This window comes from Humulus lupulus, chromosome X (assembly GCF_963169125.1).
Source record: "Humulus lupulus chromosome X, drHumLupu1.1, whole genome shotgun sequence".
In the NCBI taxonomy this organism is placed as follows: domain Eukaryota; kingdom Viridiplantae; phylum Streptophyta; class Magnoliopsida; order Rosales; family Cannabaceae; genus Humulus; species Humulus lupulus.
In genome coordinates, this window is record NC_084802.1 from 47,493,184 (window position 1) to 47,521,124 (window position 27,941).

Sequence of the window (27,941 nt, forward strand, 5' to 3'; positions counted from 1 at the left end):
CACGCACCTAATTGTAAGTCCTAAAAAATGTCTTTGGACTTTTTAGGACTATCATTGAGAGTTCTTAAAAAACACATTTTAAGATTCGTAATGAGTGTCCTAAAAACATATGTGTGTCCTACAAACTTAAATAGAAAATGTAAGTGTATAATATAAGTGGTGACTTTTAAGAGCTCACTTTGGGTGTCCTAAAAGAGTATTAAGGGCTCCCAAAGCGTGCCCTAAAAACTTTTAAGTAAAAAATGATAAAAGTTTTGTATCATTTTTTAATTGGGGCTATATTAGGGAATCATATTTTTCTCATCAGCACACAAAGAAGAAGAAAACAAGGAGCAGCTGACTATTTCTCTGTCTTTCTCCCACCTACGACAATGTGAGGCCAGATTGCCGCCCTGCCGCCGTCCACCATCGACACACGCTGGACCAGGCGACGCAGAAGGTCGCTGACCTTTGACCCTCGCGAGCCCAGCCCCACACACGCCCTTCTCCTCCGCATAGATTCGTTCAAAGTCGCGGTGTATCTAAGTTTCTCAAACACTTTCAAGTGTTTTTGGACGTCATCGAGCCACCCTGACTCAAACGACCACCACCATTACATTCCTTGTGTTTTGGGCGTCAAAACACACTAAAGGATCAGACTTAATGGCCATCAGAATTGGAAGTCGACGTTTGCTGGAATCCATGGAAGTCTGAGAAATCATAGTGTAAATCTGGCTATTCTAGGTTGTTCCAAGAAGAACCACCACCACCACGACGCTCCCCGAGACTTGGGATTCGAAGCCCAGTCGTTGTCCTCCCGAACCACCACCGTGGAGTGGTGGCTCCACCGCCGACGCCGACCATTCTTTTAGGGCTCGCAATGCGAGTCCTGAAAATATTATTTTAGGGCTCGCAATGCAAGTCCTAAAAACCCTTACTTTTTAAGGCTCTCAAATAAAGGACTCGCAGAGGGCGTGCCCTAAAAATCTTTTTTGTAGTAGTGCGAGTAGCATTTGTTGCATACTTGGGGACATGGATAACTGCATGACAAGCTACTCGTTGAGGATTAAATTATCCATCTCAGATGTGACACATGTCCCTAGGCACATGCCTCCAAGACACCTCACGTGAGAGGTTTTGAAAAAATATAAGTAACAAGATTGATTATAGAAGATGAACATACTAGAAATGTATTGCCACAAAAAACAAAAAAAGATTTGAGACATAAGTGTAATAATGTTAAGAGAACATGAACGTTAGCCGCTAATTTTCCTTATTTATTTAATAAAATTGTAATAAATGATTATATTATAGATTTAGTACTACTTACAATAACAGAATACACAATTCTTAAACAATCCAATTTAATCTCATCTAATATTTAGTTCAATCCGATCTAATTTTATATACCAAATAGATCCAATTTTTAGAGTGATTTAATTAAAATATAAGAGAAAATAATTAAGATATACAATTTTGTTCAAATTTAAAAATGATTAAAAGAATTATGCCATCTCATATCTTTTCGAGTAGAGGAAAAATAACATTTTTCTTCTTTGATTTTATGTGGTGGGGAATAAAATTCCCTATAAATTGAACATGCGAGTCTCGTGGAAGCTAAAACGAACGTAAAGTCACTGTATATTAAAAAACATTTTAATTATTCATAACAAAATGTTAACAATATACTCATGGTGTGGTGGTCACTGATAACTCGAGTCTTGAGAGAGAGAGAGAGAGAGAGAGAGGGGGGTAGGGAAACTAGGGATAATGAAAGCATTGAATTGATAGCAGAATAGCAGCATGGCCACTACGTACGGAAAGTGATTAGTCCACATATATTATTACTATTTTTTAAAATATATATAAATTACCATAAAAGTAGTAAACAAATAATAAACAAAATACCAAAATTAGAAACGCTTCTTGAACTCCTTTACAAATTGAAAATTATGAAAACAAAAATAGTTAGAAAATTACACAAAATCTATCGACATATTTAAAATAGGAACAAAATGGATTTAGCTATAAAAGGAAGACCACAACTTCATTTCTCTAACAAGTCTTCTCCTTCCATTCTTTGAATGGTCTCTTTGGTTGCCTTAATCAGAATTACACAAGCTTGTGAACCATTACCTGCTGGTTTCCCAAGAAAAAAAGGTATCAAAACCCAGATATCTCTGAACTCTCTGGGTTTTCTTCAGATCCCATATGCCCTCTTGCCAATTATTATTATTATTTTTGAAATTGAATGGAGACCCCACTTGTTTATATCTTTACATGTATACATATATTCCAAGGTATATATTCCTTGCTTGCTCACATTTTTTTGTCTACATCACTTTTTTATTATTGTTATTCTTTTTAAGTTAGTACTAGCAGCATTTTGGAAAATAAACAAAGTTTCCGTACGTCTTGTGATTTGTGTTATATATATATATGTATTATCTACATGCATATAAATATATATTTATTTAGATCTTAATAATTTTTTAAATTAAAGAAAAGCAATTAATTACAGCAGAGAAAAATGGATCGGGAGAGGATAAAGATCAAGAAGATTGATAATGTGACGGCGAGGCAAGTAACGTTCTCGAAGAGGAGACGAGGGCTTTTCAAAAAAGCCAAAGAGCTCTCTGTTCTTACCGATGTTGAGGTTGCCCTAATCACATTTTCTGCTACTGGCAAGCTCTTTGAGTTTTCCACATCTAGGTTTTTTTTTTTAATTCCTATTTATTTTACTGCATTTAAAATGCATCAAAATCATGGCTTTAGATGTTAATTAATCATTTGGGAAGAAATTAAATATATTAATATACAGTGCTTTAATTTATATACAGTACTATATAGTACTTGGAGGAAAGGGGACTGGTTTAATTATCTGTACGTCTTAGCTAGTTTGTGTGTTTTTCAGTAAATTATAGTTCACTACTTTTTCTATTCACGGTAATATTACAAATAATTGTATTGAATTTATACAGCTATATTTGGAAAAAAATTCATGGTCAACAGTTATAATTAATTAAGCACAGTAATTTGCATAATTTAACTAGAAGCACTGCTAGTAATTTGGAAGCAGCCAGTAGATCACTGACACTCCTTGGGGTCATAGCTTAAGCTGCTCCTTTTATATATACTCCTCACCTTTTTAAAATATTCATGAAATTATTAGGATTTAGGATCAGAACTTCATGAAGTTTGTGGTCTTGATCGATCATAGGGTATACACCACAATACTACACAATATATATAGATACATACAGTATACATATATATATATATAGAGAGAGAGCGCATAATACTATACACACTAATTATATATATGAAAAAAGTTTGGTATAAAAAAAATATTTAATCATTATATGGTATTTTTTAGTATTTTTGGTAAATGGATAAGTTGTAATTTTATTTTTTTTACACGACAGTGTATAATGTAGTTACAGAAAATCTTATAATTTTTTAAGAAATTTTGAATAATTTAGAATGCTGAAATCATGATTCAAAAAATTTGTTGCACACAAGTATAAATATTGAAACAATTACGTGTGCAACAAACTATTTAAATTTTGATTTTGATATTCTAAATTATTTTAGAATTTTCTAAAATTTTGTGGGTAATCTTCTATAAGTAAAAAAAATTAGAATTGCACATTATCCATGTACTGAATATCCTTAAAAAATAATCACTTGGTACCTATATATATATATATACACCGATATATAGCCTACCTATGTTAGTGATAGAAAAAAGAAAAATATATCGTCTGATCATAAACTAATGGTTTGTATTGTTTAGTGTAAAAACAAAATATCATATATTATTTGGATTCGATGGCCTGTTCTACGAATTGGTTTTTAATTTATTAATTGTTCATTCATTTTCTACCCTATAAACACTTGTTCTTTTTTTTAATCTTTGTCTCTTCCAACAAGTCAAAATTTGGAAGAAAAGAAATTATAATTTTTTTCACATAATTAGAGAGGTTAATTAATGCGCTAGCCTCTCTCATGATTCTATTATTCAACTTTTACTAATAATGAATAATATAGAGATTAGCTTGTTGATATCGATTTTCTGCAAGCAGATCAAATAAATAAACTGTTTGATGTAGATTATTAATGTTAAGAAATCTATATACGAGATCAACACTTTTAGAAAACTAATGAACTTGATATTTGCTCCTTGTCCGGAACTTTGGTCCTATGCAAAAAGAATATATAAATGAATGTACTATTACTGGTAGTTAAACTATCTCTAAGTCAACTGTGCTCTAAATTCTATAATTAGGCGGTATATACAAAAATAATAATAATAACAACAACAATTTTATCCATAGCTCCCTTACCATTGATTCCAAAAACACTTATATATATATATATATAGCTAGCATACCTTTTTTGTTTAGCTTATTTTAAAAAAAAAAATCATGTTACCATTGCTTAATATATACCACACACAAATATATATACCGAATATATTAGGGAAAAAAACGATGTCTCTCTTTGCAAATTAAGCACATCTCTGTTTTTCCTTTTTAATATTTATAGCAAAAAAATTAAATGCACCATATCTCATACCTTCTTCTTCTAATTAATTAATTAATCTTTTTCTAAATATATTTTTTATATAAATATACGTAAGTATACTTATTTTTTACCATTAAAAACACTTCCATATAAATAAATAAATATATATATATATACACATTTTACAGTTATAAGTGCTGACATATATACCTTTATGTTGTCTAGTATGAATGATCTACTTGCAAGGTGTGTTTCTCATGATCAGCATAATAATCACAACAACAAACTGGGCCAAGCTCCCTTTCTTGATTTGCAGGTATTATAATATTTCATACATCACATTTTCGTCCTACTTTTTTCTCAAGTCTAATGATCCATTTTCATATATCTCCCTTTATGGAACTATTTTTTCATTTTTTCCTTATAAACTTTGATTAAAAAGTTTTTGTTAATGGAAATGGTCTGAATCCTTATGGATGCATTGTTTTTTTTCTCTATGAAGGTACGTAGGTATTAACGAGACATTCTTATGTCTTGTTTGTATCTTTGACTTTGGCTTGTCGGTTGTAATAATTTTCTCTTTCATGTACTTTGGCGTTTTGATTTTCTTTATTAATAGATTTAGTTTTGGATGTTTCATTAAAGAGCATATTTATACGTCGTTTTGCAACAGTCTTACTTCAAATAATAACAAAATAAAGAACCTATTTAGAATGACTGTGCTTGATGAAAAGATATGAAATCAACAATTCCTATAATGTAGGGTGTCTAGCTGTGATGGTCTAGAATATTATGTGATCCCTAATTATAGGAAATACTCATTGTAATTGATTTGGAATAATTTTTCTGGAATGAATTGTGTGGTCCTCACTTACTCGTGTAATGAGCTAAGGCTCAAAGTATTCTTGTACATTTTCTATATAAAGAAATGATATACCTCAGCATCGATTGAGTTGAGCAATATTCTCCTTCCAAAAATCCAAATCTTCTCTTGGTATCAGAGCAATAGAGGCCCTCGCCGCCACCATGTCCGACAAAGACGACACCACCACACCCAGCTCCGGGAGCACACCTCCAGTCTCAAAAGAGAGCACATCGGCGGTCGTTTCTTCAGGGGGTATGCACTCTGCTACCACCCAAATGGGGTCAAGCTCCAATGCTGCCACCACAATCACATCTCTAATCCCTTCAAATCTTTTCAAGAGCACTCTCAGCCAGCCTTTCATGATGAAACTGGAGAAAATAACTTCACCCTGTGGCGCACGATGGTTTCTACCATCATTTGAGGACATCGCCTAGATGGGTTCCTGAATGGCACCAGACACCCACCACTAGAGTTCATCCCTTCTAGTCTCAGCTCTGACGCATAAGAAGACACCGCCGGCAATACATAACTCATGAGCAACCCAACGTATGAAAATCGATCGTTAACGATCAGCTCCTCATGAGATGACTCTATGGCTCTATGACAAAGACCATAGCCAGGGAAGTAATGGGCTGTCATACCGCAGCAGAGTTATGGAGGTCTCTTGAGACACTCTATGGGGCTCACTCAAAGGCAAAAATGGATGAGACACGTACAAAGCTACAGACCACTAGGAAATGAGCCATGAACATGACTGACTATCTCCGACAGATGCGCACCTAGGCCGATGTGCTTGCTATAGCAAGTAGTCCATATCCTGAATCTCAACTTGTTACTAATGTTCTAAATGGTCTGGATGCAAAGTATCTCCCTATCATGGTTCAAATCAAAGCCCGCAAAAACATCACCTCGCAGGAACTCCAGGACACTTTACTGAGTTTTGACAGTCGTCTCGATCGTCTCAACCTTACTAGTAAGACCAACAAGGATTTGAGTTCTCCATCAGCCAACTTTGCTAACAAAAACTCTTCTCAACCACCACACAAACACAATACCTCTTATTCAAACTCCCCAGGAGGTCGTGGTTACTCACAGCAAGGTCCAAGGGGACATGGTTCAGACAAAAGTGGACCTGGCCGTTCACGAGGCCATGGTGGCAGAGGAAGTAACACTCGACCTACTTGTCAATTATGTGGAAAATATGGGCACTCGGCTGTTGTTTGCTACAATAGATATGATGAAACTTACATGAGGAAAAATCTGAATCAATCACAGAAACCTCCCTTTGCTTTCGTTGCTTCTCTTGAAGTGGTCGACTCTGATGCGTGGTATGCTGACACTGGAGCCAGCAACCACCTTACTTCTGATGTGAACAATTTGAACCAACAAGCTCCGTATGGTGGAAGGAACGCCTCACAGTAGGTGACGGTAATACCATTCCAGTCTCTCATATTGGCACAGGAAGTTTATACACTAAATCATATCATTCTCTTGTTTTAAATGACCTGCCACATGTCCCTAAAATTGCAAAAAACCTTATTAGTGTTTCTAAGCTTACCATTGATAATAATGTGTTTATTGAGTTTGATGCCAATTATTTTTTTGTGAAGGACAAGGCCACAAGGAGGGTGTTGCTCCAAGGGAAACTTAGGGATGTTCTCTACCAACTCAACACCAACATCAATCGGTCTTTTTCTGCTGAAAAAACAGGTTCTTCTTCGAGTCCTTTTATTGCTGCCTCTTTTCTGTCAAGTTCCAAAAATAATGTAAATTGGTCAGTGACTGATGAGTCTTTACTTTCCAAGAATGATGCATGGCACAGGCGTGTAGGACATCCATCTCCTAGAATTTTACATCAAATTCTAACTGCCACTAATGTAAAACTATTGAGAAATGAGAAGCAATTTTTTTTATGCATGCCAATATGGAAAATCTTATTCTTTACCTTTCCCATCATCAAACAACAAAGATTCTCATGTTCTAGATTTGATTCATACTGATCTTTGGGGGCCAGCACCAACTATGTCAAATACTAACTATATATTTTATATTCACTTCATTGATGATTTCAGTCGCTACACATGGCTCTACCCTCTCAAATTCAAATTTGATGCTCTTGTTGCCTTCACTCAATTCAAAACATTGGTAGAAAACCAAATCGATAGGAAAATTGAAACACTAAGGAGTGATTAGGGAGGTGAATATCAGTATTTCTCAACCATTGTCAAGAAAGTGGCATTCTCTTACAACACTCTTGTCCACACACATTTGCCCAAAATGGGTGTATTGAACGCAAACATCGCCACATAGTGGAGATGGGACTTACACTCTTGGCACAAGCTGCCATGCCACTCAAATATTGGGTGGATGCTTTCCAAACTTTTGTATACTTAATCAATCGATTGCCAACACCTATTCTTCATCATGTTTCACCCTTTGAGACTCTCTTCCACAAAAAACCAGATTATTCTCTTCTTCGTGTCTTTGGCTCTGCTTGTTTCTCGTGTCATCACCCATATCAAGAACATAAGTTCAGTTTTCGCTCCATGAAATGTGTCAATTTAGGCTACAGTGATTTTTTCAAGGGATATAAATGTTTAAGCTCCACTGGTCGTATTTATATTTATTGTAATGTGACTTTTAATGAGCAGGATTTTCCATTTAAAGCAGGTTTTCTTAATACTCATCAGCCCCCAAAACAGGTTACTCTCACTCCCACAGCTTGTTCCAAATTCTTGTGCCTCCACTCACTTTGTCCACACCTGTTTCCACTTCCAGCTCGCCTAATTTTCTAGCTCAAGTGTCTGTTACAGCAGCACCAGCCACACACGCCAGTTCTTCACCTAACAATGATCAGGTATCTTCTCTTGAACACTCACCTTTGATTACTAAAACTATTGATCATGCTACTGTGTCCAGCCCTTCTAGTATAGCCTCTAGTTGTGATGTTGCTTCTTCTCCTCATGATGACACGGCCAACAGCAGCACTCCTGCAGTTACCACCAAAGACTGCTCCTAAACCATCTCATCCAATGATCACTCTGGTAAAAGATGGAATCTATAAGCCTAAAGTGTATCTCAATCAGTCCTAATGGTCTCCTATCACCGAGGAACCTACTTGTGTTGAAGATGCCCTTGGAATTAAGGGGTGGCGTAAGGCAATGTAGGAAGAATTAAGTGCTTTACAAGCTAACAAGACCTGGTCCCTTGTTCCAAATTCTCCTTATTATAATCTTGGTGGTAACAAATGGGTGTTTAAGATAAAGAAAAATGCAGATGGTTTTCTCCAACGACTCAAAGCACGCTTGGTTGCCACGGGATTTCACCAACGTCTGGGGATAGCTTTTGGTGAAACTTTCAGCTCCGTGATTAAGGCTTCCATTGTCAGAATTGTCTTGACCATAACTGTCTCTAGAAACTGGCCAATACGACAATTGGACATCAACAATGCCTTTCTAAATGGCTATCTCAAAGAGGATGGATTCATGGTTCAACCTCGAGGTTTTGAAGACAATGATAGACCTGACTATGTGTGCAAGTTGCACAAGTCATTGTATGGTCTAAAACAGGCACCACGGGCCTGGTTCAAGAGACTAAAAAACACTCCACTGACTTGGAAGTTCACAAATTCAAGATCAGAAAATTCCTTATTTCCTTATAATCAGGACAATGTGATTTTGCTAGTACTGATCTACGTGGATGATATCATAGTTACTGGTATCAATACTAACAAACTAAATTAGTTCATAGCAGCCTTGAATAAGAGCTTTACACTCAAGGACTTGGGACCACTACACTTCTTTCTCGGTATTGAAGTATACAAAGATGAAACAGGGATCTACTTGACACAATCTAAATACATTGAAGAGATACTTGACAAGTATAGGATGAAAAATCTAAAGTCGTGCCCGACTCCCATTATAGCAGGCAAACCAATGTCTATTAATGAGGGACAAAAACTGATGAATTCTTTCATCTATAGAAGTGTAATGGGTGCTTTACAATACTTATGCCACACTCAATCAGATATAGCATATGTTGTAAATAAACTTAGCCAATTCCTACAAGCACCTTCAACAGTTCATTGGAGTGGAGTCAGGCGAGTGTTGAGATATTTAAAAGGGACAGTTGGACATGGATGCCTAGTGATCGGTTGAGTATAACAGGTTATTCAGATGTGGATTGGGCATGTTGCCCAGATGATAGAAAATCAATTACTGGTTATTGTGTCTAGTTTGGTGACTCACTTGTGTCATGGTCATCGAAGAAGCAAGCAGTGGTAGCATGATCAAGCACTGAATCCGAGTATAGAGCTTCGGCTCATGTAGCTACTGAAATTACGTGGATAGAGTCTCTACTGAAGGAACTAAAGTTTCCACTGGCAGCCAAATCAATTACATGGTGTGATAATGTGAGTGCTGGTGTATTGGCTTCTAATCCGGTGTATCATGCAAGAACGAAACATATTGAAATTAATATGCACTTTGTGAGGGACAAAGTGCTCAGGAAAGAATTACAGGTTAGATACATGCCATCATCGGATCAAGTGGTTGATTGTCTAACAAAGGGGCTGTCTCACTCAAACCTTCGAATGCTCATAGACAAACTCGGTGTGCAAATATCACCCCTCCGGTGGTGAAAAGATATGAAATCAGCAATTTCTATAATGTAGGGTACCTAGCTGTGATAGTCTAGAATATTCTGTGATCCCTGATTATAGGAAATACTCATTGTACTTGATTTGGAATAATTTTTCTGTTTTGAATTGTGTGTTCCTCACTTACACGTGTAATGAGCTAAGCTCAAAGTATTCGTGTACATTTTCTATATTAAGAAACGATATACCTCAGCATAAATATATATATATATATATATATGATAAAACAGAATTAATTGATGCGTTAGCAACAAATGTAATTTTTTTTAATTAAATTCATATACAAATAACTTGAAGGGCTTGATGGTTAATTCTATGCAATTAAGCTATACCCCTTTTATTTGTATATATGATCCATTGTTCGTATGTAGCTGGACAATGAGGCCAATCGCATGAGGTTGAGAAGGGAACTTGCACATAAGAGCCTCAAGCTAAGGTACTGCTATATATATATACTGTAGCAGTTGTATTCAAATATTTGGTAATTATGTCTTATTATATTCTTTCTATTTGAATCTAAATATATCTGTAGTAGTTGTATTCAAATATTTGGTAATTAGGTCTTATTATATTCTTTCTATTTGAATCTTAATATATATATACATGTATATTTGCCTACATGTTGACGTACGACACTTATGCAGGCATATGATGGGAGTGGATCTTGAAGGGTTAACGATGGAAGAACTAATAGACTTAGAGAACAAGCTTGAATCTGGACTTATCCGTGTGCTCGAGACTAAAGTATATATATAGTATTTATCTTAATCAATTACGTACTTCTAGCTCGAAAATTAATCATACATGGTTTTAGCTTTACATTAATCCCATGCATAATTCTCTTTCAGGAAGAGCGATTTGAGACTGAGATTGCGGCACTTGAAAGGAAGGTTTAACTTTTGTTTCCCCCGTGATATACATAGTCATGATGAGTATCAATATATCATTTATATAATGAATTGCATATTGTATATAATTTTGATTGTAATTTGTTCTTATCATCATCGTCGATGTGTTGTCCAAATCATTATTAAAGCTGGTGCGTGGTAATTTCTAATTTATCAGTATTAGTTGTTTTTATACAAAAATATTCTTGGTATTTACATGTGTATTGTCGTTCTCAAAAAAGTAAAATTAATATGCATGTAGATGGATATAATTTCTATTTTTTTTTATTTATTTTTGTTGGGGTGGTTTTCCTAACCCAATAGTTAGGTCTGGAGTGGTTCTAAAGCCTATTGTGAGCCCATTTAGGCACTTATATGGATTAAGAATGGGTCCTGGCCCATAATTGTTGGACTCCCCTGGAGCGAATTGGTTATTCTCTAAAATGCTAACTTTGCAGCTTCAAGGTGTGCCCTGCGCAACTCGAGGATTGCTTCTTCCTCATGGTGGCCTCCTCGACCCTATGTTTGTCAACTTTTGGTTAGCGAGTCAACAACTAAGGCTCTAGGAGTAAGGAACACTATGGAACAGTTTGGAGGCTTGACCCCAGGCCACCAGAGAAATAATGTTGCACACTATCAAATTGCAATAGGATAACATTCCTCATGTTCCATATGGTTCTCCTCCTTCGTCTGGTGTGCGTATTCATGCTCCTTCGGCCTCTATTCCATCACCTTTGTCTTCCACGCCTACTGGTGTAGCTTTTGCTTCTCTGCCACCCTCACGTTCTCTAATTGTGCCTCCTCTACAACCATCTTGTCCTCTGGCTCCTACTACTGCAACCCCTTTTGCTGGTGACTCTCTTCCTGAGGTGTCATCACCTAGTCTTACTTCTTCTTCAGGTATTGTTGCTCCTACTGCAGTTCATTTAGCTGAAGTTGTTTCTAATGATGTTCCTATGGCTTCTATTCAAGAGGATTCAAATGTTCACCCAATACTTACGCGGTCTAAAGCTGGGATTTTTAAGCCTAAAGTGTTTCTTACTTCGAAAAAGCCTACCTCTTTTAAGGATGCACTTCAACATCAACATTGGAAAGATGCCATGGCTGAGGAGTTCTTGGTTCTTATTCGTAATCACACTTGGACCTTAGTTGAGTTACCCCCTGACCGCAAGGCCATTGGCTGTAAGTGGGTTCTCAAGGTTAAAGAGAACCTCAACGGTTCTATTTCCAAGTATAAGGCTCGTTTGGTGGCTAAAGGTTTTCATCAACTGGCTGACTTTTAGTCATGTTGTGAAGCCTACTACGATCCGTATTGTTCTTACCTTAGTCCTTGTTCGTGGCTGGTCTATCCAACAATTGGATGTTAATAATGTCTATTTGAATGGTGATTTGAAGGAAGAGGTGTATATGGTGCAACCTCCTGGTATGGAAGATTCTCAACATCCCAATTTTATTTTTCATAAGGCACTATATGGCTTTAAACAAGCCCTTGGGCTTTGTTTGAGAAATTGTGCTTGGCTTTGTTGCGACTTGGTTTTTTTTTCTCAAAGAGTGATCACTCTCTCTTTATCAAGCACTTTATGCATTCTATTGTGATTATACTTGTGTATGTTAATGATATTTGTGTGATTGATAGTCATGATGATGAGGTTCAACAACTTATTTGTCAGCTCAACACTTGTTTTGCTGTGAAAGACTTGGGTCTTCTTAATTACTTTCTCGACATTCAAGTTACTTCTACTGCTGATGGCTTGTTTTTTACTCATACCAAGTATATCTATGATTTGCTCTGTAAAGTGAAGATGCAGTTTGTTAATAGCCTTCCCACGCCTATGACTGGTCTGAAAAACTCTATTCTAATGGGAGTGATCCAGTTCCTGATGTGCAGCTCTATCACACTATTGTTGGCGCACTCCAATATGCCACAATTACTAGACCCGAACTTGCTTACTTTGTTAATAAGGTTTGCCAATTTATGCAAACTCCTCTTGAAGCTCGTTGGAAATCCGTCAAAAGGATTCTCTTGTATCTCAAAGGTACTTTGCATCATGGTTTGCATCTTCGATGATCCCAAGACTTGGCTATCACTGGCTTTTGTGATGCTGATTGGGCTTCGGATCCCGATGATCGTCTTTCTACTATAGACTATTGTGTGTTCTTAGGTGCAAACTTAGTGTCCTAGAGCTCTAAGAAGTAGCCTACTGTGTCTCGCAGTAGCACTGAAGTTGAGTACTGTAGCCTAGCTTCTTTGACTGCTGAAATCACTTGGGTGCAGTCTCTCCTTGGAGAGCTACAAGTATCCTCTTCTCGGACTCCTCTCATTTGGTGTGATAATTTGAGCACTGTTCTTATGTCCTCTAATCCTATCTTACATGCTCACACAAAGCATATCGAGTTGGACTTCTTCTTTGTGAGAAGGTCATTCGTTGCCAAATTGAAGTTCGGCACATTTCTTCGTTTGATTAGGCTGCTGACATTCTTACCAAGGGTGTTGCTCCGGCTTGATTTCTTTGACTACGGTCCAAACTGAGTGTTGTAGCTTCCCCTCTCAGTTTGCGGGGGGATGTTAGAGTATAACGTTATTCTTTTACACCTGTTAGTTTATTAGCTTTCTATTATCCCAATTTTGCCCTGGAACACGTGGCACGACCTAATGGGTCTATGGGCTCTTTCGTAGAGATCAAAGGCCCAGCCTAAGCTCAATGGAAAAGGAGGAAAACAGGCCTAGTGGCCCAATCGTCAGTAAACCCAACACTGTTCAATGGGCGCCACCATAATGAGGGAATCGAGACCAAGGTTCGGGCCCAGCTCATCTTTCCGGTCCCGATTTAATGGCATCATCCGGGATGCGAATAAGGGTGAAGCTCAACCATCTGATTGGACTGAGACATCAGTAGATAAAACCGAGATCTAGAAAATGAACTGGGATCCTAGTAAACGAACCTGGACATTAGTAAATGAACCCGGACCTGGCATCCGGGTTGGCAGGATTGAACTTCTCTGACGTTGACACATTCCTGAGAAACATGGAGTTTGGTCTCCCCCAACTAACCTGCGAAAGAGGTTACATACGGAATGTACGCAGATATTGGGGAATCGTACTGCCACTACTCTGATGGATCCTATCCCCAGGATCTCCTTAGAAGCTCATGCGGACCAGTCTGAAGCTACATACTATTGTCAGTTGTAAAGCGTGGTTATGCCCAAGGCGACCCAATGGGCCTTGATTAATGTGTATTATTTAGCCTAGTTCTTTGTATTAAGCCTCCATTAGCGAGTGAAGATACGACCTCCCTCATAAAATCGTGACCGACACGGGAAGCAATTTGACATCGTCCACTTCACTAACTTATGTGAAAGACATGACATCATCAAAAGCTTCTTTGTGGTCGCCAGGCCTCAAGCAAACGAGCAAACAGAAGCCGTGAAAAAGATTTTGAAGGGGACATTAAAGAAAAAGCTTCAAGCCTATAAGAGCAAATGACCGGAAGAACTGCCCCGCGTCCTATGGGCGTACCAGACCATAGAAAGAAGATCTACCAAACACACTCCCTACTCAATGGTATACGTATGTGAAGCAGTCATCCTAGTGGAAATGGCAGTCCCATCTCACAGACGAGACACTTATAATCCCGTCCAGAACCACGCCTTACTCCAAGAACCCTTAGACTTCATTGAAGAGATCCGGGAAGAATCTCAGGTTCAGCTGAAGATGTATCGGGGAAAGATCGCAGGCACTTTAACTCTAAAGTTAAAAATTGAAAATTTGAAACTGGTGATCTAGTCCTTAGAAGAGTCTTCCTTGCAACCCAAGACCCGGGAGCGTGGGTTCTAGGACCGAACTGGGAAGGATCCTACGAAATCCAAAATAAAGTATGTTTGGGAATGTATCGCTTAAGGCGAATAGACGGAACATAGGTCCTAAGGGCTTGGAACGCAGAACACCTCTGCTGGTACTATCAGTAGTCGGGAGGGCTTGATTCTAGTATTAATTTTTCTTGTAAACGATGTACGCCCCATGACGATTTCTTACTTAATCAAAATGGTGTGTACAAAACATCATAAAGAAATACAAGTTTGCGTCCGTCTTCGTTCTTTTTTTGACAAGTGACCCAAGACTACAGTCTTCGATCACTTAGGGGTATGACCATCTGTATGAACAAGTCCAGGAATAAAAACAAAACAAGATGAAAAACGCAAAGTTTAGTCCTGATCTGGGCCGTATAGACTGGGGGTACCAAAACCCAACAAAACCCAACAGGACGCAAGGCTCAGGCCCAACCCTAACCTGGACATACACGGTCCGGGGGATATAAAACCCAACAGGATGCAAAGCTCAGGCCCAGTCCTAACCCGAACATACATGGTCCAGGGGGTACAAAACCCAAAAGGACACAAGGCTGAGGCCCAGTCCTAACCTAGACATACATGGTCCCGGGGGTATAAAACCCAATAAGGCGTAAGACTCAGGTCCAGTCCTAACTCGGACATACACGGTCCAGGAGTACAAAATACCTAAAAAACGGTTGACCCAGCGTGGTCTCAAGTAATCGAATCCTTATTCATGTCTCCTCTATAAGAACCATTGGAACATGATTCTTAAGTCTAAGTTGTGTAAAATTAGACTTATAAATGGCACAGACCGTTGGAACCTGACCCCTAGGTTTGAAATAAGCTAATCAACTAATCTCTAATGGTTCAAACCGTTGGGACGTGAACATCAAAATCAGGACAAATAAATATGACGATAGTTAATAACTCTCTAGCGATCCAGGCCTTTGGAACCTGAACGTCAGGATTAAAGCGAGTCAACTAATTAAGTCGTATCCAAAAGGAATATCTAACAGTCCAGGCCGTTGGAGTCCGAACTACAAAATCAGGATAAAAAAAGCTAAGTCATATTGATAAGTTTGAAACAGTCCAGGCCGTCAAGACCTGTACACGGGTCCCCGGACAGGCTAAATGCCTTCTACAACCTTTCCCGAGTGGTCCCGGCTATTGGAACCGAGACCATACATTCGACTCATGTTCATGCAAAGTGGTAAAACACTTAGTGAACTTTGGAGGAAAAATAAACGAATAAAAAAGGGAAAACGTTGTGCAAGAAATAAAATCAACATATAAAAAAAACAAACAAGAAAAATTGTCTTGGACACTTCCACATCCACAAAAGTGATACAAATATAAACAAAAAAAATAAAGAAAGAGAAGCCCTGATTACAACTTAGAGGCCCAGGCCTAGGCTTCGCTCTGGTCTGGAGCATTTAGGATAGCCTTGCCTTGTTCATCCCCAGCCAAAAGCTCTACATCGGCTTTCTCCTTGGCCTCAAACTTAGCTTTCTTTGTGGCAGGATCAGGATAAACGCGGAGGATCATGTTCTTATCCTGGAGCCAGGCCATGTAAATGGCCTCATCAAAAGTGGCCTCCAGTAGAGCCTCGGCCTGCTCCTTCTCTTGGTGAATCTCTTCATTTCGTTTTACCTCCAGCTGAAGCAAACTGTCTAGGGCTTGAACCCAGGACTTGAGAGTTACAACTTCCTCCCAGTCCTAACGAGGCTAAGCCTCAGCTGCCTCCAGAAGGGCCTTGTTTGATGCCTCTGAACCTCGAACACGAAGAAGCTCTGCCTCCAGGTTATCCACCAACCTTTTATGGTCAACTTCCTTCCTGGACAAAGTTTCTTCATGTTGGGCCTGAATCTGGGTGGCCTCCTCGCGGTCGGCTTGGAACCAGGTAGCCTCTTTGGCGAGGGCCTCCTTGGCGGCTTCCCCCTGGTTAACAGCCCCCTCCAGCGCTAACTGGACCGTCTCCAGCTTCATCGCCATCTCAGCCACCAAGTCCACATTCCTATGGCCCAACAACGCGTCCTGGAACAAATAGAAGTTAGAAAACATACAAGAAAAAAATATGTTAAAGTGAAAGATCGTATGAACATATAACTTACCGCAGTGGCTTGGTGACGTATGGCCTGGGAGATGAACAGGGCATCCTGATTGGCCAGGGTAGTATACCACTTTAATTGTAGGTTGGACATAGTCGTCCCAAGCTGGGCCAGCAGGTCCGCGGCCAGCGGAGCCGTGTCCCGCCCCAACTTAGGCCGAAATCCAGTCTCAGCCACAAATCGATCCATGATCAGTTGAGGAGCGCTGAAGGCGTCCGGACGTTCGAAAAACTCTAATTTTTTATGGAAAGTCAGGGCCCGGTACACAATGGAGATCCCAAGATCCTTGGTCAGGAACTAGGAATGAAAGGCTTCTTCCCTAATGTTCCCGAATCAATCTCAGAAAGTTCAAAATGATCCGGGACGACTCTGCACTACAGACCACCGTCCTATTTAGAACCACCCTACACGGCGGTCCCGATTCTAACAATCTTATGGTTGCATAATTAATACTAAAAAAAAGAAGAAGAAAAAAAAGAAAACCGAGGTAAAAGACCAAAGAACTTACTGTGACGTACTGGAACTGGAAGTCGTAAAGTCTCTTGCAACAGGACCAACAAGATTTTAGCCTTGAATTTATGAAGGCGATGCAGGAGTTCGTCTACTGGTTGAACCGGGATCGAACCATCTTACAGTTGTGCAGAAAAGGGCCGAGTCGGAAAGAAACGAGAGCGAAGGTGGAGCAGTCGTCGGAGAATCTCATCGGCGAACTCGAACATAAAAAAAAGCTCTCGTGTAGCTCTAATGGTTAGAAGGTGTAAAGTTGTGAATGAAACTCTAGGGGTATTTATAGGCCAAAAACACACCACTTGATCTGACGGTTCAGAATGGTTTTTCTCATCTAACGGTCCCGGATTACGCAGAGGCTTTAATTAGCCCCATCAGGTATCAGTTCGCGGATTCTCCAATTCGCGGTCTGCGTCCACCCGATCCAACGGTCCACCTTAGGAAATTTTCAAAAAAATCCTCATCCAATGGTCCCAGATGGTGCAGAGATATTAAATAGCCCACTCAATTACCCTACCAGCATCTCTTATACAGATGAGACGCCTTAGAAATCACGCTAACACCCAACTATCAACACGACAATCAAAAGATTATCTATAGATTTGTGAGGCGTGAGTGACAAAAACACACCAATTACTGGGGGACACGTATGCGAAGCGTGTGGAATTCGAAAGGACGGGGATCATCCAAATGGCCACTAAGTAAATCAACCCGCCTTCTGGGAAACAAACTGGGTTGTTGGGATTTGATCAAGGACGCTAATACAAGCCTCTTCCATGGAAGATTCACCAAGTGGCCCCCATGAAATTGAACCCATCTTCTGGGAAACAAACCAGGACGTTAGGATTGGATCAAGGAGAATGAAGCAAGTCTCCGCTGTGCAAACACAGACGAAGACTTGGGGGGTAAATGTTATCCTCGTTTTGTCGCGGAACACGTGGCACAACCTAATGGGTCTATGGGCTCTTTCATAGAGATCAAAGGCCCATCCTAAGCCCAATGGATAGGGAGGAAAAGAGGCCTAGTGGCCTAATCATCAGTAAGTCCAACATTTTTCAATGGGCGCCACCATAACAAGGGAATCGGGACCAAGGTTCGGGCCCAACTCATCTTCCCAGTCCCGATTTAATGGCATCATCCGGGATGCGAATAAGGGTGAAGCTCAACCGTCTGAATGGACTGAGACATCAGTAGATAAACCCAAGATCTGGAAAACGAACTGGGATCCTAGTAAACAAACTTGGACATTAGTAAATGAACCCGGACCTGACATCCGGGTTGGCAGGATTGAACTTTCCTGACGCTGACACATTCTCGAGAAACACGACGTTTAGTCTCCCCATCTAACCTGTAGAATAGGTTACATACGGAATGTACACAGATATTGGGGAAAAGTACTGCAACTACTCTGACGAATCCTGTCCCCAGGATCTCCTAAGAAGCTCACGTGGACTAGTCTGAAGCTACGTACTGTTGTTAGTTGTAAAGTGTGGTTATGCCCAAGCCGACCCAATGAGCCCTGATTAATGTGTATCATTTAGCCAAGTTCATTGTATTAAGCCTCCATTAGTGAGTGAACCATGATTATCTCCCTATTGGACCCAGATTAGTCCGACTTAAGCTCATTTCACCCAACTGCCTATAAATAAGACCAATTGTGCACTGTAGAAGGGATCCCTGGAATTTTTCTCTTGTAAGCCATCACCCTGCTTAAACTTGCAGAAAACTCCATTGCTAAAACTCTCTAAGATCTAATACAATAGACTCGTGGACTAAGACTCTTTAACGCCCCAACCACATAAAAACCCTTGTGTGATTATCTTTGAATCCTTTTTGTTTGCTCTCTTATCTTTCGTAATTCTAGTTTCCAAAAAACTCGATAAACACTTTCTGTTACTGAGCTGTTAGACTAAGCTCATTTGTACATATCCTATATATTGCTTTGTACAATGACTTATACGAATATACAATTACTTTCTTTTACAAAACACATTTTCTATTCTTTGATTCTCTCTCAGATCAAATTCTCAACAAGACAAACTTCAAGGATATGTTGAGAAGGCAATGTCCAAGGAGGAAATAAAAAGAAAAACAAAGATCTTGAGCACACCATTATGAGTATCTTTGGGGTACTTGACACTGGTGATACCAACAGCTTGAGGAAGACTTATGCTCAAATTTCTCAGGTTTTGATGTCGCATCACTGAGTGTAATCAATTGAATCTCAAGCCCTTTGACTTGAGGAGTAACATCACTCTCACTGAAAAAATGCCTCTAGGATCCTCCATCCGCATTTACGACTCCCTCATAGTCGTTGTACGCATCGCCCATTTTCAAATCCTTAAGATCTTGGTCAATAAGGGCAAATCTACGAATATAATATTAAAAAATGCCTTTGAATAACTCAAGCTCGAGAAAAGAGAAGTTAACCCGAACATAAACCCCAATATGGTTTTGGAAGAAAGTGCGTCCAAACCACAAAATCTATCATGCTACCTATGACATTTGGTAAGGAACCATTCTATGTGACTGAGATGGCGAACTTCCTTATTGCCAAAAAGCAGGCCGCCTATAATGTAATCATCAAAAGGTTAACACCGAATACCATCAAGAAGATAGTGTCCACCTACCACCTTGCAATGAAGTTCCCCACATAGAAAAGAGCATGAATCATATATAGAGATCATTCCCAAGCCACGACCTGGGCTCCGACTCTCAAAGCCAACAAGCTGGCAGCAATGAATTGTTTATCCTTGAGACTTGAAGACACTACGCGAATGAAACCAAGATAGGAGAGTGAGTGGCCAGATTGAGGAACTAACTTCTTACAAGCGTGACCCAGGGAAGGCAGAGCGTATGGTCTAGATAGGGTTAATCTAGAAAAATTTATGATCAAATATAAGGATGTCTTTGGTTGGTCCCATAAAAAAAATGCACGGACCAACCCAAAGGTGATTTTTTACTAGCTCAATGTGGATCCAAAGGAGAAATTGGTGATATAGAGTGAAAAAAGCTTCAACAAGGAGGTGTATGAAGCCATCAAGACTGAAATCAAAAAGTTATTGGTGGAAAGCTCTATCATAAAAGCCTTCTACCCAAATCAATGCCGTACTTGTGAAGAATGCCGATGGGAAGTGGAAGGTGTCAATTGACTATAGAAGTCATGTTCGTAGGTGTGCTCTCGAGATGAAGTTGGGCTTGGGACATATTACTTACCTTACCTCCCTCTCATTCTTTGAATAAGACTCGAATATTCTCTTATTGGTCAGATTTGTTTTCCTTGAGTTTTGGGTGTTGGCTTTTGAATTCGAATGGGCCTGGAAGGAAGCAAGTCATGTGATGTCCCATCGACTTGTACTGTCTTTATGAATTCAAAGGCCAAGTTCCTACCATGTGGACCCCAGTGTGGATCGCTATCACACATCTGACAAACCATCATTACCTCCCATAATTGAGGTGACTATTGCGCTCTCCATCAGTTCTTTAAGCCCAAAGCAACATTTTTCGTTTTCCTAGTTGATACATAGATTGAGGGAGCGGTCAAAAGGAGCCCAAAAGAGAACGCTTCATCAACCTCACATTAAACTCAAACCAAAGCCATTGAGCTTGAACTCCATCTCTAGGCCTAGTGCATCTTCATGTATTCTCGAGGCCCAATAAGCTCAATGGATCTACTCAGTTTCAACTTTCTCATCACAAAGTTGGCATGGCACAACTTTTGAAGAATTGGAGTAAGAAGGCATTAAGATTTGAATCCCTTGGAGCCTTGGAGCCAAGACCTCCCTATTGAATGTAGAGCCCTCTTTCTTAGAGTCGGGGTGAAGCAAGGTTGGAGTCTAAATACAAAGTCAATGTACTAAGCATGTTGTATGTCCATCCCCCGAGACCCACCATGCTTGGGGGACTACTGTTAGGGATGGTTTTCCAATTTCAATAGTTAAACCTAGAGTGGCTATCATGGGCCCAACCCACTATGAGCCCATTTAGGCACTTATGAATTTGGGTCGGGTCTTGTCCAATTTTTGTTGGACTCCCCTTAGGCAAGCTCATAATTTTTCAAAGTGTTGGTTCACAACCTCAAGGTACGCACTATGTAGCTCTCCTTCCTCATTGTTGCCTTATTAGCCTCGAGTTTTCCCATTGTTGCTTAGTGTCACGGGCTGACATTTTGACAGTGAAAATGCCCGTGCAGCACCTTGCCTCCTCTGATCCAAGGTTAGCCTTCCAACCATTCAAATAACAATGAACACAATTTTCTTGCGACCATGTGCCTCTGCACACTTCTGTCTCTCGAAAAACTCTCACTAAGTCATGCTCTCAAGCATCTATGAGTGCAATCATGCATCAAGGCTATCTAGCCAAGACACTCACACTGTCCATAGGTTCTCACTATGGCAAGGAAAATCCCAACACCGATGCTCACCCAGACATTCGCAAGTCAATGTAGCATGTGTGGCTAAGAGCCAACACCAAGCTGACGTGCCAACACCTCCCATCATGTCCCATTCGATACTATCCGATTAGCTCACGTCACAGACCAAGGACTCCCATACGTCCATGGTCCAATCCTCAAGGCACCATACCATCATGCATGTTGGCAGGCCCTCGAGACTGGCTGCCAGACTAGTAGCACACACTGGACCTCTGTCCTACTCAAGCATAGTGCACCCTCCAATGTTTGCATGCTAACAAGTCCCACGAATGACTTCCTGTGCCATCTCATGTCGAGATTCATGGCCATGGCGCACCACGACATCTCTCGAAGGTTTGGGCCACGTTCCATGCAAGCGGCATCCCGGCAAGCCAAGGGAACCGTACCCTTAAACCTCTGGCAGCACACTTTGACGCACTACCGGGGCGACCCGGTAATGTCCATGAGTACTCCTACTCATGGAGACATACGAGTCCCCTCGTGGTCCTCATATGCCCACCCTACTAGTCCTCCCAACTAATAGTAGCTTACTTGACGCACCTGCACCAGGGGGTGGTGGAGAGGTGACACCAGGTGCTCCCCCTACAAAGAGCCTTCTGAGCTTTTAGCCTTCTACTAGGAACATATATGATTTTTGCTTGGGAGACATATTTGGCTTCAGCTTGAAAATTCTCTGAATCTCCCAAATCTAATCATATTTTTGCGTTCATTGACCCTTCAATATGGAACCTACCAAGTCCCATCCATTTCTGGGTAATATTAAAGATATTTACGAAAATGCCACTGCGGTACAAACTAGGCATCAACATGTTCACCAGCCTGCACCCTCGCATGTGCATCTGACCGAGCACCATCCTAGCTTGTAACATGCCCTCAAGGCCGGAAATTTACACTCTCCGCCACTTCAATTTTCGATGCCCTTATCGACAGACCGCTGACCAATCTTCCTACTTTGACTCCTAAGCTCACTCCATGCTTCTTCCAAATCTTGAGTCTGCACTAGTCCCTCTACCACTGCAGAACCACAAACTTGGTGATGATCTCCCATGTCCACCCTTGGACTCGATCAAGGACCCCATGCCACCGTCGTTATTCAGAATCCTCTCATGAAGTAGTGCCGCTGCACTCGAATACTCCTTGCACACATGAACTCCTCCTAGTCCATCACGATGTCCCTCCAGTCAACCAAGTAGCCATTGCAACACTGACCCCAAAGTAAACACATACTTTGATTGAAGCTTCCCCGCCAACTGTCCAATGCATAATCTTATTGACAAGGATGAAATTAAGGTGCACCCCTCAAGGTGAGGTTCACAAACCAACCGTTCCCAATGGCACCTACGAAACATCCTTCCCTTGAAGGTGTGTCTCTCTTCAATGCAACACTCATGCCATCTGTAGCCTTTATGCAGTATCTAGTGCACCCTTACACACAGACTTTGCGAAGTAGTCTCTTCTCTCAGACTTTTGGCCCTCCGGCCTTACTGCATACCCATGGCTTGATGTGAAATGGCCACTCCTGACCATAAGCATAACTGCTCCTCTGAGCTTCTACAATGTGGTCAATGATCTGACATCATTCAAAACCACTACACTACCTTCTGGCTTGTGCTCATGCTGACTCTCAGCATCGTGCCTCAAGTTCTGCCCCCAAATCAACCTTGCCTAACTCTAGACGGCCTGTTGAATCTTGATCAACTTGATTGCACTTTACCTCACCCCTAAGGTCTGAAGTTGTCCCAATCCGCTATCTCCCTTCGACATATGTTCTCTAAATCATTTGGCTTGTGTTTCCATAAACACGTGTCCCCATAAAACACTAAGCATGTCCTATAACATGCTACAAAACCTACCCAATCATGGTCTCAGCCTAAGCCCATGCATACTTTCTATCTGCAGCTTCACTTGGTCACCAGACCTACTCACATCAGTCATGCATGTCTTCGCACTGTACAACCCATCTGTTGTTGTGTTTCCCCCTAGATTCACACACCAAAACTGAACAAGTACCCTGACCCTTCGAACATATGAATTAGTGGGCTCCCCCACTTTAACTTGGCAATAACTTCTCTTCTCGAGGTGTACCTCTCAAGGTATAGCTCGCAAGCTAACCGCTTTCTCACGTGCGGTTCCTCGTTCCATTTATCACTTTTGAAGATGATGTTGAACTAATGCCTCGGTCATTCCGATTCTTCACCCCTCGACATCTCTACGTTGCCTTAGTACCTTAGTCCTGCTGACTGTCACCTTAGGCAAACGTTGCACTGATGTTACCTTAGTACCTGAGTCCTGACGACTTTTACCCTAGGTAACTAGCTTAGTCTTTGTCTCTGAGTCTCCTTGGATTTACATTCTGAACAGCTAACGATCTCCATGATAACTCATCTCGATGCTTTTGTAATGGAACATTGGTCTGCTATTTGGATGTTTGAATCGTGAAGGTCTCTCCCCCACTTCAACTGTTGGCGTCCTCAACAACTTGCCCACACGCAAGGATGTCTGACTACCCCAACTCTTCATGCACAAAACAACTCTAGAAGTGCACCCTGCAGGATGTGACTCTCAACTCAACTACTTCTTGTAGCACCACTGTCGATTCCCTTATGCGTGCACTATCCACATAGCTATCCATCTGCTTTATACTAGCATCTCGCCCCTCCGGGCAGCTTCTCTAGGCTTCTATGGTAACTAAGTCCCAATATCAAGGCCCTCTGGCCCACATTTAAACTCAAGCACCATCTCCGGCTCCTTAAGCCTTCTTGTAGTACTAAGTTTCCTTGACGCAGCTCTCCAGCACTCCAGAAACTCTAGTACTATTCTGACCACTGTGCACGGTCTACTCAACTCTGCTAGCCTTTGATGCATATATTCCATAACTTAGCATCTCCTACAATGCCTTAGTGTTTCTCACACAAGCTAACATCCCTGTGAGCCAACACGTCCCACTCCATTGTCTCAGCGCCTCCCTTCCGGATCAAAACAAGTAAACATGCAAACACATCCAAGTACGACTATCCTCTGACAATCGCGGCCACTGCCACCTTGGTCTCCATGTGATGCCCTTTGGCACACAAGTAGCAACTGAAGCATTCCATTCTCATCTTAATCTGATTCTTCAAAGTTGTCCACTCTCGATCACTGTCATGACTAACAAGCGTCTGACGACCACTATTATGCTCCCACACTCTTGCATACAAGTTCCCTTTTCAACAATAGTGCTCCGTGCGACTTATACTATCACTCAAGCGAACCTGAACTATCAAAACAAGCATACAACCTTGAATTCTCGATCAAACCTTGTCTCGTGTCAATGAGTTCCAACTCTTTTGTAGCGCCCTTCCATAATTGCACGTGGTTTTTGTCTTTCTAGCATCACTAAACTTTCTGATTCGAAGTAACCATAACTTGTCCCCTCTCTAGGATGTCCAGTATTCCCACAAATAAGAGCAACCAAGTCTCATCTCGTCTCAGCCTACTGATCCTTTCTATGTGACTAAAAGGCTCAACGACATCTATCCAAGCATCCAAACCTTTCTATTTCTTATGCACGCCTACATCCTTTTTAGGATGGGCCAACCAGGTTCATCCCTCACTTGAGAAGAACCTGGCTCTGATACCAACTGTCATGGGATGACATTTTGACAGCGGAAATGCCCGTGTGGCACCTTGACTCCTCTGAGCCAAGGTCAGCCTTTCAACGATTCGAATAACAATGGGCACATTTTTTGCGTGACCGTGTGCCTCTGCACACTTCCGTCTCTCGAACAACTCTCACTAAGTCATGCTCTCAAGCATCTATGAGTGCAATCATGCATCAAGGCTATCTAGCCAAGACACTCACATTGTCCATAGGTTCTCACTATGGCAAGGAAAATCCCAACACCGATGCTCACCCAGACATTCGCAAGTCAAGGTAGCATGTGTGGCTAAGAGCCAACACCAAGCTGACGTGCCAACACCTCCCATCATGTCCCATTCGATACTATCCGATTAGCTCACGTCACAGACCAAGGACTCCCATACGTCCATGGTCCAATCCTCAAGGCACCATACCATCATGCATGTTAGCAGGCCCTCGAGACTGGCTGCCATACCAGTAGCACACACTGGACCTCTGTCCTACTTAAGCATAGTGCACCCTCCAATGTTTGCATGCTAACAAGTCCCACGAATGACTTCCCGTGCCATATCATGTCAAGATTCATGGCCATGGCGCACCACGACATCTCTTGAAGGTTTGGGCCATGTTCCATGCAAGCGGCATCCCGGCAAGCCAAGGGAACCGCACCCTTAAACCTCTGGTAACACACTTCGACGCACTACCGGGGCGGCCCGGTAATGTCCATGAGTACTCCTACTCATGGAGACATATGAGTCCCTTCGTGGTCCTCATATGCCCGCCGTACTTGTCCTCCCAACTAGTAGTAGCTCACTTGACGCACCTTCACCAGGGGGTGGTGGAGAGCTGACACCAGGTGCTCCCCCTACAAAGAGCCTTCTGAGCTTTTAGCCTTCTACTAGGAACATATATGATTTTTTCTTGGGAGACATATTTGGCTCTCAGCTCGCCAATTCTCCGAATCTCCCAAATCAAATCATATCATTGCATTCATTGACCCTTCAATATGGAACCTACCAAGTCTCATCCATTTCTGGGCAATATTAAAGATATTTACGAAAATGCCACTGCGGTACAAACTAGGCATCATCATGCTCACCAGCCTGCACCCTCGCGTGCGCATCTGACCGAGCACCATCCTAGCTTGTAACATGCCCTCAAGGCCGGCATGTTACACTTAGCAAGTCAATGACGAAGGCTCTAGGAGAGAGGGACACCATGGACTACTGTGAAGGCTAGCTCCCATGCATGCTTGGGAAATAGTGCAGCAGGCAATCCTTATTTTAGTCAAATCACAGCAGGGCAATATTCCCCTTATCTTGGTAAGGTGCGGTAACTCTTTTTTTCCCCTTAGGTTAACATTCATTACAAGCCTACAAGTATACTCATACCTATGATAGATCAAAAGTCGAGACTTCCTCTCGAAATCCTAAACGATCTAATGGTTAGAAGCAACTCCAATTTGGTGAAGCCCACCAACCTCATTAATATCAAGTTGAAACCTAAAAAATTGGACTTTCTCTGAACGGGGTGTTGGTTTAAGGTATGGTATAGTTGTTTTCTGCCTCCTTAGGTTGACTTAAGCAGTTCCAATTTTCCTATAAAAGGGAAACCCACTAGCCTCATTAATTTCAAGTTGAAACTTGAAAGTTAGACTTTTCTTTCTCTATATACTTCATACTCTCTTTCTAGAAAACACTCTTTCAAACACATTTTTCGTTGAATACTAATTACTTGTCTTGCCTAGAGATAAAAAACCAAAGTATTATTATGGCATGCCGCTCATATTTATTACTCAAGTTCCACGGAAGAGAAGAGATTGCTAGTTCTCATATTTGAACCTAGCCCAAACTCAAAAACAATTGCTTCTTGGATTTCTCCTTGTACTTCTCTATAGTACTCAGAATGAAATTTAGCACCAAAATATTTTATAACTATTTATTTCTACATTTATAAAATTATTATTAATTAGTTATGTGATGAACTTTATACATCTTTCAAAATTTTAACAATTTAAACTGTTTATGTTAGTACTTGGTGTTACAACTTAGTACAGAGTAGTTTGAAATATATATATCATATATAAGAGCTTGTACTCATAATTTAAGCTCTTCTGTCCTAAATTGAGTTTTCGGATAACGTTCTCCTTGTACATGCATTCCATTTGACTATAAACTATATTATATATTAAATGGAAAGTAAAATAAAATTTGGATGCTGGAAGCTGAGATGAGAGAAGAAAACTAGAAACTACAACGGAAAGTAAGCAATTAACTCTGTGTTGAATCTTTAAGCAAATATTGGTGTTTGAGATTAAATATTGATGTCTAATAGTTATTGCAGATGATGTCATACTTTAAAGGGAAGAAAGCAGTCTGTTCGAATAGTAATAATGATTTGAAGAAAGAAGGGATGTCATCTGAACAGTCTGCAACCACCAATGGCAGCAGCCACTGCTCTCTCGATGATGACTATTCGGATACATCTCTCAAATTAGGGTATGACGATCGATGACCTTTCTTTTCTTTT

General features: G+C 40.7%; 1 pseudogene; it reads left to right on the plus strand.

The window, feature by feature from the left end:
- The first annotated feature begins 1,910 nt into the window (after nucleotides 1-1,910).
- LOC133805786 (MADS-box protein AGL24-like) lies at nucleotides 1,911-27,926 on the plus strand (annotated as a pseudogene).
- The last annotated feature ends 15 nt before the right edge of the window (nucleotides 27,927-27,941 follow it).